Here is a 17,149-nt window from a genome sequence, read left to right as displayed (position 1 = left end):
TTACTCTGGATTTGATGGAACACACAAAAAATAACGGAAAGCATAAAGAACACAGTAAAAACACAATGAATAGAAATATAAAAGGAATCCAATAAAACACAATGTACAAGTAACTGTTGTAGTGTGACCATATACACCTAAGATTAGCTTACCAGATATACATATATTGATTGTACGTACATACATAAAATGACACTTGGCACAGGAGTGTCCGTACTTAAGGTGACTTTGACAGGAATTGATAAAGTAGTGGTGTTTGGGGGGTGTGGAGGGGTGGGTTAGTGGGTGAAGGAGTTGATCAGCCTTACTGCTTGGGGAAAGTAACTGTTTTTGAGTCTGGTGATCCTGGCGTGGATGCTACGCAGCCTCCTCCCTGATGGGAGTGGGACAGGCAGTCCCTGAGCAGGGACTTCATGGCAAACAGCAAAAGATTTCTTTAAAGCATATTTAAAATGTACGCTAAAGTAAGTTACTGGAATAAATTCAAAGTTGTTACATATCAACTGTGAGTGGTAATCTGTGAATTCAGCATTGCTTACAGACAGACATGTTTGGCATTCCTCACTTCAAAGATTTGTCAGCTGTGCGCAGAGGTGGCGTGGGTTGGCGTGGACAGGACAGAGGCTGAGATTTGTGCGTTGCAGCTGCAGACTCCCACTAATCTCGGCAAAATCAGAGTTCGTATTTCCTGCGTCGGACCGTGCAGATGGTCACCTTCGACCTCTGGATGATAAAGGGACAATAAATCCATGGTTTAGAATGTAAACTGAACAGGTTGGATTTGCTCAGAAATGGTGCAAGGTTTTCAAATATTGTGCAGTCAAAAACAATTAGCATTACTGCTGTGTAAACTGGGTTTGCCTAATCTGCCCTTCGCACCTTTGAAAATCTGTTCCTACTGATTAATTGGACTTGACATTAAAATTTTCCTACCGAGCATCATAAACCTTGCACTCACACTCACTGGCCACTTTATTAGGTACAGTAGTGGAACCCGGCATGGTCTTCTGCTGCTGTAGTCCATCCACTTGGAGGTTCGATGTTTTGTGCATTTAGAGACGCTCTTCTGCAAAGCACGTCGTGTTTGATGTCTTTCTTTGAACAGGCTGGTTCCATGTCCTTTGTTTCGTGACTGTCTGTGGGACGACAAATCTTAGTGTTGTATACTGCATACGCACTTCGAAAATAAATGTACTTTAAATGTTTTTCCCACCATTCTCTGTAAACTCTAGAGACCATTGTGTGTGAAAATCCCAGGAGATCAGCAGTTTCTGAGAAACTCAAACCACCCCGTCTGATACCAACAATCATTCCACAGTCAAAGTCATTCAGATCACATTTCTTCCCCATTCTGATGTTTGGTCTGAACACAACTGAACCTCATGACCTTGTCTGCATGCTTTTATGTATTGAGTCGCTGCCACGTGATTGACTGATTAGATATTTGCAAGCGAGTGACTACGTGTACTGGTGTACCTCATAATAAAGTGGCCATGGCAACAAAGAACCAACCTGTTCAAGGAAAAAACACCAAACCCCCACGTCCTCCCTCACTCAAAGGAAATTGTGCAAACGGTAACAAAAATACTGAGCGAAAACACAGAATATAAAACCCAAAATCAAAAGATTTTTGCACAGTACTGTAGTAATTTTATGTATTGCGCAGTACTGCTGCAAAAAAAACTAATTTCATGACATGTGTGAGTGATGATAAACCTGATTCCGATGTGGGTCTCTATTGTGGACTGAGAGTGGGAAGGGGGCAGGGAGAGGGGAATCATGGTTGGGAAAAGGGGAAGGGAGTGGGAAGCATCAGAGAGACATTCTGTAATGATCAATAAACCAATTGTTTGGAATCAAATGACCTTGCCTGGTGTCGCAGGGCTGGATGTGTCTGCACCTGTCCCACCGCTTGCCCCTGGCACTCCTTCTCTGCCACCTGTCCCACATCCCTCCCATGGCGCTCCACTCTCACCATTCCCAACATGCTTTGCTCCCACCAGATTTACAAACTCACTTTGGTCCACGTTGACAAATACAGTATTGTGCAAAAGTCTTAGGCACCCTAGCTACATAGAAACATAGAAAATAGGTGCAGGAGTAGGCCATTCAGCCCTTCGAGCCTGCACCACCATTTATTATGATCATGGCTGATCATCCAACTCAGAACCCCGACCCAGCCTTCCCTCCATACCCCCTGATCCCCATAGCCACAAGGGCCATATCTAACTCCCTCTTAAATATAGCCAATGAACTGGCCTCAACTGTTTCCTGTGGCAGAGAATTCCACAGATTCACCACTCTCTGAGTGAAGAAGTTTTTCCTAATCTCGGTCCTAAAAGGCTTCCCCTTTATCCTCAAACTGTGACCCCTCGTTCTGGACTTCCCCAACATCGGGAACAATCTTCCTGCATCTAGCCTGTCCAATCCCTTTAGGATTTTATACGTTTCAATCAGATCCCCCCTCAATCTTCTAAATTCCAACGAGTACAAGCCCAGTTCATCCAGTCTTTCTTCATATGAAAGTCCTGCCATCCCAGGAATCAATCTGGTGAACCTTCTTTGTACTGCATGTGCCTCAGACTTTTGCACAGTATTGTTTATAACTATTATATAAGTTATATAAACATAACTGGCTGACATAGATTTAGGATATGGGTAAAAGATTTAGAGGGGAATGCAAGAAGAAATTTTTCCATTCAATACAACCAGGGGGCATGAAGGCCAGTAACCCACTCTCCCCCCACACCCACCCCGAGTCGGTGTGTACGGAGGCTGGAAGTCCATATGAGTCCAGTGTTTGAGGCAAATCCTGTGGTCAATACCAAAGATCAAAGTCCAAAATTGGACAGTCCAGGAGAAGGGGCCCGATGGTTGAAGCCCTTGGTCAGTGTGTCTGGAGGTCGGAAGCACAATGTCTGTGAGTCCGCAAGCTCACTTGAGGCTGGAGACCTGGATACGGCATGTCCTGGGGTTGGAGGATTGTCCCTGTGTGTGAGTGGATGTGTGGGGTAGGGGTAAGGAAAGGGGTTTGTTTTGTTGTTGATGTCGCATTGTTTTTGCTGCTGACTGTTGTTTTGCCGAACACTGTAGGCATGCGATGTTGGCACCGGAATGTGTGGCGACCCCTGCGGGCAGCCCCCAGCACATCCTCAGGTTGTGTTGGTTGTTAACACAAATGACGCATTTCACTGTACGTTTCCATGTACTTGTGATGGCTGATGACCTATTCTGGGGCTCAACATACCGATGCAATTACAAAGAAGGTACTACAGTGGCTATATTTCATTAGGAGTTTGAAGAGATTTGCTATGTCACCAAAGGCTCTTGCAAATTTCTGCAGATAGGCCGTGGAGAGTGTTCTAACTGGTTCCATCACTGTCTGGTACGTGGGGGGGGGGGCGCCGGGTGTAATGTTCAAAGGAAGATACGGGAGTCTGAAATGTGGGTCTAATTTCGTGTTTACTTTAAATGAGGTGTGCACGTATCATGTGGTAGTGTGATGATGTATGCAATTAACATATTTTTCCATTTAGCCTGTAATTAATTATTCAAATGAACCGGAATGCTTTATCTAACAATATGTAACAAGATTACTTAAAAATTATTGAAATATTAAATATACAATGGGAGGGGGGATGCTGCACAGAATTTAAAGAAGCTGCAGAAAGTTGTGAACTCAGCCAACTCCATCATGAGGCTAACCTCCGTATCAGCCAGGACATCTTCAAAAGGTGATGCCTCAAAAAGACGCATCCATCGTTAAGGACCCCTACCACTCAGGACATGCCCTCTTCTCATTGTTACCATCAGGGAGGAGGTACAGGAGCCTGAAGGCACACACTCAACAATTCAGAAACAGCTTCTTCCCCTCTGTCATCAAATTCCTGCATGGACATTGAATCCATGAACACTACCTCACTACTTTTTAAAAAATCTTTTTGCACTATTTAATCTATCTTTTAAAAAATTTATATTGAAATGAGCTGAACTAAACTGAACATTCCTCGTCTATTTCAATGTTTCTGTGGTTTGATATTTTATATTCTGTGGTTTTAGATTGGTTTTTGCTGTTTGTACAATTTGTTCTTTTTTTTGCACTTTGATGGTTTCTTTGAACGGGTTCCATGGTGTTTCTCTGTTTCGTGGCTGTCTATGGGAAGACAAATCTCAGGGTTGTATACTGCATACATACTTTGATAATAAATGTACTTTGAATCTTTGAGTGTTTGTTATTAAACCTAATTCTGATTCTGATAAATAAATCTGAATCTGATTCTGGAATGCACTGCCTGTCTTGCTGGTGGAAGCAGATACTTGTAACATTTTAACCAGTATCTGGGCAAGCACTTGAATTGTTAACATATAGAGAGGTACAGACCAAGCATTGGGAAATGTGATCAGTACAGAGATATCTCATGGATGGAATGGACTTGGCTCTCTGTTGTACGATCCTATGACTTGTTTCCCAGACAAAACCTGGCACTTGTCTGTTCAAGTTAAAATGAGGCCAGATGTCAAAAGCTTGGTCAATATTGGTGGATTTTAGGGCTTGTCTGACAAGGAAAGGGAAGACAAAAGTTGGAGAGTTAGTTGCAGAACTTGCTGCCAAGACAGCTGAAGGCACAGCTGGCAATAAGAATTTACAAAAAAAAATAAATCTATTTTACAGTTGTTTTCCTGTGACATGAACAAATATTTTTGAATCATTTTCTGCTGTTTTCTCAAAGACTATAAAGTTGCATCAAATGCAGATCTGTCATGATTCCAAGCCATAACAGTTCTTGTGCATAACAGTTAGCATAACACTATCGCAGCACCGCACAACAATTCTGTTGCACGATTTTCAATTCCAGTCATAGCTGAAAGGAAAGTAAATTCTTATTTCACTCAAACACCTTTACGACAATCTGGAATTTAATTTTATTCTTGAAACCACAGAATCTGATTTGTGCTTTAATGTGAATCAGTACATGATAGCATAGTGTTTCGCGTAATCTATCATAGCAACCTGAATTCATTTCTGCCTCTGTCTGTAAGGAGCTTGTACAATCTGTCTGTGACTGCGAGGGTTTCCTCCGGGTGCTCCAGTTTCCTCCCACATTCCAAAGAAATATGGGTTAGTACGTTAATTTGTCACATGGGTGTAATTGGGCAGCGTGGGCATGTTAGGCCAGAAGGGCCTGTTACTGTGTTGTATCTCTAAATAAAACTAAACAATAAGATGTATATTAATTTGTTACAGTCTTCAGGAGATGCTTGATACGAACTGGCGGGTTTGAGGTAGGATTAGTATTTGGAGAGACGGGACCCTCTTGTATTCATTCTAGGAGCAAATGTAGAACATGAATTGCGTTAAGGAAGTGGGTTGTACAGTAGCAAAACCAGCTGGTATGTAACTAATGTAAGTGTCACAAAAAACTGTGGGTCAATTGTTTAAGAAACATAACCAGATGGCTTGAGTCGCAAAAATAAATTGAGGGGCTTTTATTTACCTCAAAACAAGACAAAAACTGGGGGAAAAAACAGCTCCATGCAGCAGCTCTGTTTCAGACCCAGTCACTATTACTGCTGGGGATGAGTGTTTTACCGAGTGTGCCGTGTGCCGTCTGTAGTCAGTGACGCGCCTTCGTCACAGTAAGTACTCTTCACACTGGGCTGCCTATTCTTCTGATGGCAACTTACTTATAGAGGATGAATCAAACATTGGACTTGTCATAAAGTGCAGTTTACTTTATGACAAGGGAGAAGTGAGAAGTTTAAAGTCACTTTGCTAAATTCCCTGTGAACATTAAAACCTCTGTTTTTAAAAACAGCTATGTTAAGACCATGAGGCCATAAGACATAGGAGCAGAATGAGGCCATTCGGCCCATTGAGTCTGCTCCTCCATTCTGTTCTAAATGGATGTCCCTCTATTCTCCTTCAGGTGCTCCTGTTTCTTCCCACATTCCGAAAGATGTACGGGTTAGGGTTAGTAAGTCATGTGCGTGCTATGTTGGCAGCTGAAGTGTGGCGACACTTACAGGTTGCCCCAACACATCCTCGGACCATGCTGGACATTCGTGCAAAAGCTGCATTTCACTGTACGCTTCAATGTTTTGATGTGTATGTGACAAATAATCCTAATATTTAATGAACTGATCTGCAGGGATGGTATCTTGGTACAGGGGACAATAATAAAACAGTTATTCGCTTGTCTCCAGCAAATTTCAGATTCAGATTCAGATTTACAAATCATAGATACATGAAACCATACAGTGAAATGTGTTGTTTGCGTTACTAACCAACATAACTTAAGGATGTGTTGGGGGAAGCCTGCCAATGTTGTCACACTTTCTGGCCAATGCTCAGCAGAACAACACAGAACACACCAAAACAGAACTCAAGAAGCAATATAACAATAAATGCAAAACAAATCCCTTTCCTTTTTCCCTCCCTCCGCTCTACACTCACTCACACTCACACTCACACAGCCCTCCAACCCCAGGTCAAGCCTCTGGGACTCCAGTCTCCGGGCTTTGGGCAACCTCTGACTGCACTGGAACTGGTCTACATGAGACCTTTACTTGTATAAACTGCAAAGTAAAGGGTCCTGTTGGGAGGATGAAAACTGGGGAAATGTGCAAGAACAGAGGTCTTGCAAAGTGCAGGCTCAAATGTTATATAAATTATGTTCTATATCAGAATATGAAAGCAAGGATGTAATGCTGAGGCTTTATAAGGCATTGGTCAGGCCTCACTTGGAGAGCTGTGAGCAGTTTTGGGATTCTTATCTAAGAAAAGGTGTGCTGTCATTGGAGAGGGTCCAGAGGAGATTCACAAGAATGATTCCAGAAATGAAAGGGTTAATTCGTCAGGACCACTTGATGGCTCTGGGCCTTACTCACTTAAAGTTTAGAAGACTGGGGGTGGGAGGAATCTCATTGAAACCTATTGAATATTGAAAGATCTAGATAGAGTGGATGTGGATTGGATGTTTCGTAAAACGGGGGAGACTAGGACCAGAGGGCACAGCCTCAGAATAGAGAGATGTACATTTAGAACAGAGATGAAGATGAATTCCTTTAGCAAGAGGTTAGTGAATCTGTGGAATTCATTGCTACAGACAGCTGTGGAGGTCAAGGCATTGGGTATATTTAAAGCAGAAATTGATAGGTTCTTGGTTAGTCAGGGTATCAAAGGTTATGGGGAGAAGGGAGGGGAATGGTGTAGAGGGGGATAATGTATCAACCATGATAGAATGGCAGAACAGACTTGATGGGCCAAATGGCCTAATCCTGTTCCTACGTCTTGTGATTTTATTTTTGATGCCACATTACTTAGCCTTTTCTTTGCCTCGTGACAGCCCCCTGTCAACGTGCCTTCCCAATGAGGTGGAAATTTTTCTTTTATGTCTTAGATGAGGAAAGCTGCAAAACTTTCCCAGAGCCCGGGTCTGAGAGGCACTAAAGATCAACGTTTGAGTAGGATGCCAGGATTACCATTCCAAATGGAATTTATCATTGTTGCTACACAAGGTCTTGGAATGGCAAACAACACTTAACATTAAAAAAATGCATTTCACTTCAAAAACATTTTTTTCCTGCAATGATTGGTATTCTAACAAGTGGTTTGGATAATGCACATTGGTCAAAATTCCATTGCCTGTGGGAATATGACTATTCTTCAGTGTTGACCATTCATCAACTGAACTAGTTGAGGCAACTCACTACACAACTCTTAATTAATTAAAGCTCATATTTTATTGTCTCTGCACAAACAAGAACGTAACTATATTGACCCCAGGCCAACAACTCAGAGCATGAATTCTACTGTTCCCTCTGTACCAATACTCACTCAGACTACTTCTCCAATTTATAAAGCACAGGAACAGAGGATCTCCTGTTGGCCTAATGATTGATCCTTCTTCTCCCATCCTTCAGCATGGGGTTCTTCTTTGCAATTGTTAATCTCTGGAGTTCTCACTGATTTGCATTCAAAGCACTTCAATTCTTACAGTCTTCCTCATCAGTTCAAATGTCGCACTTGAATCTTGTTGGCCTGAGGTTATCTGACTGGCCTGTGTTGGATTTCCATTGGATGTAAGCAAGGACGACATAACTTCATGCCTTAGCTGACTTATTTTATTCTGTTCGACTGGTTCAAACCAGTTATGCCAGGTCACCCAGACACTCGGCTGAGATAATGAGATTACTTCTGCAAACCTGTACACAATAAACAGCATATCTGAGAATGATCTCAGGTTTACCAGATCAATAGCAGAAACTCCTTGTGTCCATGTTCAATTGCTCAGATTAAGTTATCCCAAAGCAAAAATCAGTTCATTAAACAGGTCACAAAATGGAGGGTACAGGGCAGCTTTACAAAATGGCAGTTTCCATTCTTTTAAGCAGATGGCAAGAACAAAGACAAGTAGTTTGTCTACTTCCACTGCCCTTGACACATTTGAAATGGAAGTTTTCTTCCATATTTTAATTTCTCCATAGCTAACATGAGTGCAAATCAATGGTCAAGGGTGATACTTTTAGGGATGTAACTAACATTCTGGACAATGAAAGATTTTCACTTCTGTCCAACCTTTCACAGGCTTGGGTTGCTGCAGTGAAGGCCAGCAATATGGCCCATCCCTATGTACTCTTGGTGACATTGTCAAAGTAAATTTACGATCAAATTATGTACATGTCACCAAATACTACCTTGAGATTCATTTTCTTGCTGGCATTCACAGTAGAATAAAGAAATACAATAGAATCAATGAAAAACTGCACACAAACAAAGACTAACATGCAACCATTGTGCCAAAGAAGACTAATTGACTGGGACGACCTTGAAGACTGAGACATCTGCTGGCAGGGCGAAGAGGTCAAAGTCAAAGTCAAAGTAAAAATTATTACCAACATGCGTATTTTTTTTAATAGGCATCCATTAGTCTCGTGAGACCATGGATTTGTGCCTTGAAAGGTTTCCAGGGCGCAGGCCTGGGCAAGGTTGTATGGAAGACCGGTAGTTGCCCATGCTGCAAGTCTCCCCTCTCCACGCCACCGATGTTGTCCAAGGGAAGGGCACTAGGGCCGATACAGCTTGGCACCGGTGTCGTTGCAGAGCAGTGTGTGGTTAAGTGCCTTGCTCAAGGACACAACACGCTGCCTCAGCCAAGGCTCAAACTAGCGACCTTCAGATCACTAGACCAACGCCTTAACCACTTGGCCACGTGCGTATATGTCACCATTTACTACCTTGTGATTCAATTTCTTGCAGGTGTTTACAGGAGCATAAAGAAATACAACAAAATTTTTAAACTATACATGGACAAAGACTGATAAATAACATTAAGTACCTGTGTTGTGCTTACCTTAAAATTCACTGACAAAGATGTTGAGTGACAGCACTTATTTTGTGGCACTGAGTGTGTATGTGTATATGTTTCTGTGTGTGTGTGTGTGTGTGTGTGTGTGTGTGCGCGCGCGCGCGTGCGTACATGCGTCTCCACCTCCCCAAAACCTTTGGGACATGCCTGCGTACACCTACTGGAGATGGGTCAGCCCAGAATAAAAATCACCCCTCTGGAACTTCCCTCACATCCATTTGTATCCTGACAGTACTGCGAGTGAAATAATACCCAGGGGAGCAACATCCCATTCAATTGCATTTGCCCAGTCTGACTTGCCGGTCTTTCCACTTCATTGTTTCATCGTACCTGTATACATTTAAGTAAGGATTTGTTTTGACCATGAAAATGACCAAAACAGGATGTTACAGAGGAACCTCCACCCACTGTGATCAATGTGTGGCCACACTCACTTTTGAGGAGCAATACCTCATATTCTGTCTGGTTAGTCTCCAACCTAATGGTATGAACATCGATTTCTGGCAATTATTTGACTCTTTATTTCCCTCCATTGATGGTGCCTGACTTGCTCTAGACAAGGCAACCCTGAAACCTGGCGAACACAACAAAAATAGTTTTTGGGGTTGGGCGGACCAGTTTTTGGGTGATTACAAAGTAACCTTTGATAGCTCCAAGGCAATAATTCATTAGACACATTTCAGACCTGGTTCGAGCAACAGTCTGTAACTGTTACTTTTCCATCTAGAAAATGAAAGCTACAAGGTGATATTTTCACTCTCCATTAATGCACATTGTGTAACGCTACCTTATTTTTAAATTTCTTCACCTTCCCCCCCGCCCCCCCCACCATCCTCTGAAGCTTCAAAACATCTGTTTGTGTTTAAATCAATCCTGGCCCTGCCAAACATCAATATTATTTACAAACAAGAGAAAATCTGCAGATGTTGGAAATCCAAGCAATACACTCAAAATGATGGATTTATATTCCTTATTTATTGAGGTACAGCATGGAACAAAACCCTTCTGGCCCTTCGAGCTGCAACACCCAGCAATCCCCGATTTAATCCTAACCTAATCAGGGGACAATTTACAATGGCCAATTAACCTACTAACCGGTACGCCTTCGGACTGTGGGAGGAAACCGGAGCACCTGGAGGAAACCCACACGGTCACGGGGAGAATCCACAAACTCCTTCAAGGCAGTTGTAGGAATTGAACCCAGGTCGCCTGCACTATAAAGGATTGTGTTAACCACTCCACTACCACGCCACTCTTGACGGCAGGTAGACTAGTACCAGTGATGCATTGGGTATTTTTGACGACTTGTTATCGAGTCTTCCTGTCCGCTGCAGTGCAGTTTCCGTACCGAGCAGTAATGCAGCTTGAATTTGGTACATTCTCAGCTTATGAGGCGATTAGTAAAACTGCATTTTCATATCAGAATGGTGGTTACAGGAAGACTTAACAAAGTAGCAGACTAGGTCCTGATGAGAGACTGAAATGATTATGCACAGGTCTAACAGTAAATCAATTGTCTATTACAACAATGGGTATGCTATAACACAATTAGTGAAAATCCTGAAGCTTGGACATCATCACTGCTGCGTTCCATGTCTCTATTTCTAGGCTTTGTCTGTGGCTCCCTGTTACCACATGACCACAATCCACATCCCTTGTTGCTAGTTACCGGCCCTCACCATTCTGTCTCCTGTGCTGTATGATTCTGTGATTCTTTCATTCCAGGTGTTTCACTGAAGGACTTGACTCATGTTCTGAAACCTTAGCTCTGCTGCCTGATCTCCTGAGCAGTTCCAGAATGATACCGTGTGGCAACAGGTCCTTCGGCCCACTGAGTCAGTGCTGACCCAGCACCAATTTAGACATTTACTTCTCCCAACATTCCCATCAACTCCACACCCTGGGGTAACTTCTACCAAACCTGTATAAGTTTTAAAACCTGCAAGACAGTACTAGGCCCCAGAGGAAACCCATATGGATGCAGGGAAACTGTGCAAACTCCATAGAGATGGCACCCAAGGTCAGGACTGAATCTGGGTCCCTAGAGCTGAGGGCCTCTACAAGTTGCACCATGCTAAACCAGTGCATTCGTGAATTTGAGGCCTTTCCAAATGAATCACGTAAAAAGATGTAACTCCATAAGACCATGAGACCATAACACATAGCAGCAGAATTAGGCCATATGGTCCATCAAGTTTGCTCCACCATTCCATCATGGCTGAGCAAACTCATTCTCCCATTCTCCCATTGCAATCTGTGGCAATGAATTCCACAGGTTCACCATCCTCTGGCTAAAGAAATTCCTCCTCATTGCCACCTCATTCTTCTTCCGGAAATAGTAGGGGACAGAGGGTCCAGTGAGATGGAGGAACTGAGGGAAATACATGTTAGTAGGGAAGTGGTGTCAGGTAAATTGAAGGGATTAAAGGCAGATAAATCCCCAGGGCCAGATGGTCTGCATCCCAGAGTGCTTAAGGAAGTAGCCCAAGAAATAGTGGATGCATTAGTGATAATTTTTCAAAACTCGTTAGATTCTGGACTAGTTCCTGAGGATTGGAGGGTGGCTAATGTAACCCCGCTTTTTAAAAAAGGAGGGAGAGAGAAACCGGGGAATTATAGACCGGTTAGCCTAACATCGGTGGTGGGGAAACTGCTAGAGTCAGTTATTAAAGATGTGATAACAGCACATTTGGAAAGCAGTGAAATCATCGGACAAAGTCAGCATGGACTTGTGAAAGGAAAATCAGGTCTGACGAATGTTATAGAATTTTTTGAGGATGTAACTAGTAGAGTGGATAGGGGAGAACCAGTGGATGTGGTATATTTGGATTTTCAAAAGGCTTTTGACAAGCTCCCACACAGGAGATTAGTGTGCAAACTTAAAGCACACGGTATTGGGGGTAAGGTATTGATGTGGATAGAGAATTGGTTGGCAGATAGGAAGCAAAGAGTGGGAATAAATGGGACCTTTTCAGAATGGCAGGTAGTGACTAGTGGGGTACCGCAAGGCTCAGTGCTGGGCTCAGGGCTCAGTTGTTTACAATATATATTAATGACTTGGATGAGGGAATTAAATGCAGCATCTCCAAGTTTGCGGATGACACGAAGCTGGGTGGCAGTGTTAGCTGTGAGGAGGATGCAGGGTGACTTGGATAGGTTAGGTGAGTGGGCAAATTCATAGCAGATGCAATTTAATGTGGATAAATGTGAAGCTGAATGGTGGCCGATTAGGAAAAGGGGAGGTGCAACGAGACCTGGGTGTCATTATACACCAGTCATTGAAAGTGGGCATGCAGGTACAGCAGGTGGTGAAAAAGGTGAATGGTATGCTGGCATTTATAGCAAGAGGATTTGAGTACAGGAGCAGGGAGGTACTACTGCAGTTGTACAAGGCCTTGGTGAGACCACACCTGGAGTATTGTGTGCAGTTTTGGTCCCCTAATCTGAGGAAAGACATCCTTGCCATAGAGGGAGTACAAAGAAGGTTCACCAGATTGATTTCTGGGCTGGCAGGACTTTCATATGATGAAAGACTGGATGAACTAGGCTTATACTCGTTGGAATTTAGAAGATTAGGGGGGAATCTGATTGAAACGTATAAAATCCTAAAGGGATTGGACAGGCTAGATGCAGGAAGATTGTTCCCGATGTTGGGGAAGTCCAGAACGAGGGGCCACAGTTTAAGGATAAAGGGGAAGCCTTTTAGGACCGAGATGAGGAAAAACTTCTTCACACAGAGAGTGGTGAATCTGTGGAATTCTCTGCCACAGGAAACAGTTGAGGCCAGTTCATTGGCTATATTTAAGAGGGAGTTAGATATGGCCCTTGTGGCTAAAGGGATCAGGGGGTATGGAGGGAAGGCTGGTGCAGGGTTCTGAGTTGGATGATCAGCCATGATCATAATAAATGGTGGTGCAGGCTCGAAGGGCCGAATGGCCTACTCCTGCACCTATTTTCTATGTTTCTATGTTTCTAAATTCCAGTGAGTACAGGCCCAGAGCCGGCAAACACTCCCCATATGTTAACTCCTTCATTACTGGGATAATTCTTGAATATCTCCTCTGGACCCTTTCTTCACCCTTCCTCATTATAATCACAAAGTGGTTTTGGGACTATTTTGAGGTTGTTTAAAATTTGTCAGCATAGTTATCTCCTCACACACTCAATTCCTGGGATAATTCTTGTGAACCTTCTCTGGACCCTCTCCAATTCCAGCATATCCTTTTTTAGATAAGAGGCCCAAAATATTCCAAGTGCAGTCTGACCAAAGTCTTATAAAGCTTCGGCATTACATCCTTCCTTATCACCAACTCAATCTGCAGTTCAACCTTTAGGAGTCCTGCATGAGGGCTCCCAAGTCCATTTGCACCTCTGATTTCTGAATTTGTTCACAACTTAGAAAATAGTCTATGACTTTATTCCTTCTACCAAGATGCATGACCATACACTTCCCTACACTGTGGTCACTGTACTCAGCAGGTCAGGCAGCATCTATGGAGAGGAAAAAACACTTGACATTTCAGGCTTAGATTCTTCAATGATTCAATGGTTCCACTTAATATCAGAGAATGTATAGAGTATACAACCTGAAATCCTTTCTCTTCGCAGACATCAACAGAAGAAAAAAACCCCAAAGAACAAATGACAGAAAAAATGTAAGAACCCTAAAGCACCCCTCCACTTTCCATGCATAAACAGTAGCAAAAGCATCAACCCTCCCCCACCCTCCTCCCGCTCCCCCCTCTCATTCCAGCAGAAAGCACCTGGGGGTGGGGGGAGAGGGAGAGGGAGAGGGAGAGGGAGAGGGAGAGGGAGAGGGAGAGGGAGAGGGAGAGGGAGAGAGAGAGAGAGAGAGAGAGAGAGAGAGAGAGAGAGAGAGAGAGAGAGAGATTGCTCAAGTGTGAATGCCTCCGACAGCCTCTGCTGTATCGATGTTGCAATCTACCGCAATGCTTCAGTTAGTGACATGCGCAGGGAACTGAGTTGGCCACAGAGCCACGCAAGGAGATATAGGAATGTGGTCAATCGGCGAGCTCCAAGAACAGGAACCCACTGCCATGAAGAACCACAGTTTGAGTGCAGCTGTAGATCAAGGGCTCTGATCCCTTGGAAAGGAAAGAAGAGGCATTAGAGAGAAGAAGAACTTAAACTGTTTTACAGATGAGCTGGGAGAAGTCACCAACTGGTGCCATTTTTAGCTTTTCATCAGAGTCTTGGCCTGAAACTTTGACTGCTTATTCCTCTCCATAGATGCTGCCTGGCCTGCTGAGTTCCTCCAGCATCTTGTGTGCATTACTCTGGATTTCCAGCATCTGCAGAATCTCTTGTGTTTATAACAAGAAGATGAATTTATTTTCAATTTTCCTCTAGATTACTTACTTGTAGTTGCAGTAGACAACTGCAGCACAGAAACAGGCCCTTTGGCCCATCTAGTTAATTATGGGCTGAACTTTAAACTAATCCAATCTATCTGCACCATCCACACGTCCGAACTTGTCTTAAGTGTGACAACTGAAACCGCATCTACCACTGGCAGCTCCTTCCACACTCGCACAACCCTCTGAGTGAAGCAGTTCTCCCTCAAGTTCCCCTTAAATATTTCACCTCTCATCCTTGAACTATTACCTCTGGCTCTGGTCTCACCCAGCCTGAGGGGAAAGAGCCATGTTAGACATGTCTATTTGCTTGCAGGGCTCCAGCTTTTGAGATGTTTTCCATGTTGCAACATTCTGTTGAAAATGCTTTTGCATGCTTCATTTTACAAGAGTCGGGTAGTCAGCTGGAGATACCAAAGGAGCTGTAGGGCACTCCTCCCCTCTGCTGGCCTGCAGGTGGGCGAGGTGTAGCACCTGCTTAGCTCCCCTGATCATGGCGTATGAAGCCATGGGAGCAGGTGGTGGATGGTCATATGAGCAGCTGGTGCAGATCACAATTCCTGGTTATGCAACCACTGACGCCAGGCAGACAATCTCTGAAGAGTATTGATAATGGCTGGGGTCAGCTGTCTTCGAAAGACACTGCCCAGAAGAAGGCAATGGCAAACCACTTTGATAGAAAAATTTGCCAAGAGCAGTTGTGGTCATGGGAAGACATGATCACCCACATCATACCTAACGAATGAACGATTTTGTGTGGGACCCATCTGCTTTCTGTAAGGTTCTGTGTCTGTCACTCTCACAGAATTTCACAAGATGTTTGCTCTAAAAGAGAAAGTTTGTTCAGTATTCCCGCAAGTACGCCTATTTTCCATTGTTTGGTTAGCACTGTCAGTAAACCTGAAGATTTGCATTTCAGAAAGAAAATTTCAGCCTCAGATTTAAAACATGAATTATTTGTGTTTCTGACATATGGGCAGAATTAATGTCAAAATAGCAAAATTTAACCTATTTATCCAGCTGTACTTGTCACTTCCCCATTGAATAAACAATATGAATTAAAACTAGGTAATTCTGCTGGGATTACACAGAAAATGGAGAACACTCTTATGTGAGTTATGAGTTTCAATTGGTCTGTCATTTACAGCAGGATTAATCACTAATCCCTTTATTTATAGAGTCTGATGTTTTAATCCAAGGTTAAAGTCAAGGAAGAGGAACAAAACTTGTTCTTTTCGATCATTTTATTAGGCGTTAATAGAACAAAGAGTAATTGAAACAAACAGTGATAGAGGTCTACCAAGTGAAGGGAAAGCTAAGATCTATGAGGGGTGATTGATAAGTTCGTGGCCTAAAGTAGAAGGAGCCAGTTTTAGAAAACCTAGCACATTTATTTTTCATCCTCCCCTAGTGTTGCCATCATGTCCTCGTGGACCTCCTTGGGTGATAAGCCCTTGAGACCGAGGTAGCGGATAACTGCATGAAGGTCGATGCTGTCCATTTTCTCACAGTGCTTACTTGCAATTTTCAATTATCTGAAACAGAAATACCACAAAAGTTATTAACTTCAAACTTTCTGCATAATCACTCAAAGAGTTGAACCGCATGTGCATGCAACGAGAGCTGTATAACTCACCTCCTTCTACCCTAGGCCACGAACTTATCAATCACCCCTGCTGTGGACCACTTTCTGGAGGTCCGAGAAGCCAACTTCTACAAAGAAGGGATCCATATGCTCCATGACCGCTGGACTAAGTATGTAAATGTAGGAGGGGACTATATTGAAAAATAAATGTGCCAGGTTTTCTAAAATTGAGTCCTTCTACCTTAGGCCACGATCTTATCAATCACCCCTCGTAAGATGTAAAATGGTGCAGAAGGCTTACCGAGAGAGATAAATACCCAGAGTGATTTTAATAAGATTAAAAGTCTCAGTTGATTTTATCATTTTTTCATTTGAAGGCCCATTGTTTTTCTGATTGGTAGGAAAGAAGGTGCAAGTAAAAATTGGAACAGATTCTAATCAATGGCTTATATCAAGTTATAATTGAAATACTGAAAATTTTGTTTTTACACATATACACACACACACACACACACACACACACACACAATAAAACTCATGAAACTCTCAGACTCTCAGCATATTGAGAACCTTCATTCCTGGAACTCCATATCTTTTATAGAGTCATAGAGAAGTACAGCACAGAAACAGACCTTTTGGCCTATCTAGTCCATGCCAAACCATTTAATCTGCCTACTCCCATCGACCTGCACCAGGACCATAGCCCTCCAAACCCCGACCATCCATGAACCTATCCAAACTTATATTAAATGTTGAAATCGAGCTCGCATGCACCACTTGTGCTGGCAGCTCATTCCACACCTTCATGACCCTCTGAGTGA

Source organism: Mobula birostris, chromosome 20 (genome assembly GCF_030028105.1).
Source record: "Mobula birostris isolate sMobBir1 chromosome 20, sMobBir1.hap1, whole genome shotgun sequence".
In the NCBI taxonomy this organism is placed as follows: domain Eukaryota; kingdom Metazoa; phylum Chordata; class Chondrichthyes; order Myliobatiformes; family Myliobatidae; genus Mobula; species Mobula birostris.
This window is presented reverse-complemented; position numbering follows the sequence as displayed.